Here is a 1,340-nt window from a genome sequence, read left to right as displayed (position 1 = left end):
TCCTCCACAACTAGACTGAAGAACAAAAGGACAGCAACTCGGTTGTTCCCCTTCCCCGATTCCCCAACACTGTTCCCCTCCCCCAATTCCCCAATAAAATCTTTTTTAAAAAAAATATTAATTCACCCTGAATCATTTTTCCTTATTCAAGAGACAGTTTTTGTGCAAACACTGCAGTAGACAATGGGGTTTGCACACTGGAGGCACAGAGATGAACAAAATACAGTCTACACACAAGGTAAATGTGGACACCTAATTAGAGAACTAATAATTGCAATGTAGTGTGAGCACACGAGTGGGGCATCCAGGGGAAGAAAGGCGGTCAGGCAGGGTCACCAAGCTAAATACTGAACAATAAAAAGGCAAACAGGGCCATAGAGAGAAAGAAAGTATTTCAAGCAAAAAGAACATGATACATTGGAGGACCTTAAAAAACAGAAACAGTCCAATGTAACTAGACTAAGGAGTTAGGGCAGCGATTTGGTTGGGTGTGCTGGACTCAACAGGGCTTGGTGATTTGTTGAATAGTAATCATAGAGAGTAGAAGTAGAAGAAGACTTCCCACTTTTTGACTTGGGTTAATGGGTAGTGTGCCATTCACTGAAATGAGGAATATAAACAGAAGTACAAGTTTGGGACAGAAGACAATGGGTGAGAGATACCTATAGGGTGCCTGGATTTAGAGATTTATAGTTCAAGAGACATGTCTGGACTAGAAAATGGTGTTTGGGTGTCATCCACATAGATGATAACTGATATCATGAGATTGAACGAGGTAAAGAGTCTGTAGGATTTTTTTTCTTTTAAATGAGGAATAATGACAGGATCCTGTTTATAAAGGGCAAGAAGAAAGTAGCCCTAAAAAAAATTTGAGCAGGAACAGCAAGAAGAAAAAGAAAATAAGAGAGTATTTTTTTTTTAGTTGAGCCATCCTGCCACCTGTTGGCAGCTCATTGGCAGCTCAGCTTGGGCCCATGTGGGAATCGAACCGGCGACCCTGTTGCTCAGAGCTCGCACTCTTGAGTGAGCTCTTAACCAACTGAGCCACTCAGCCGGCCCAAAAAAAGAGTTTAAATAAGGAATGAGGCACCTAGTGTCAATGGTGCAGGGAAATCATGTAAGACAAAAGCTAAAAATTGTGGGTTCTTTTTCGTTACCACAAATATGGTTAGTAGTCATATTTTTAGTACATATGAATAAAACTAGAGTTTCATCTGTAAGAAATTAGCAATGTTATACAAAGATTTCTAAACAACTCAGGCTGCAGTGCTATTCAAAGGAAACATACTTTTCTATTTTAGTAATATTACTTTAGAATGTGCATAAAATTTTTTTTAAAA

This window comes from Hipposideros armiger, unplaced genomic scaffold, assembly GCF_001890085.2.
Source record: "Hipposideros armiger isolate ML-2016 unplaced genomic scaffold, ASM189008v1 scaffold_69, whole genome shotgun sequence".
Lineage (NCBI taxonomy): Eukaryota > Metazoa > Chordata > Mammalia > Chiroptera > Hipposideridae > Hipposideros > Hipposideros armiger.
The sequence above is the reverse complement of the archived record's forward strand: the minus strand, read 5'-3'. Positions refer to the sequence as shown.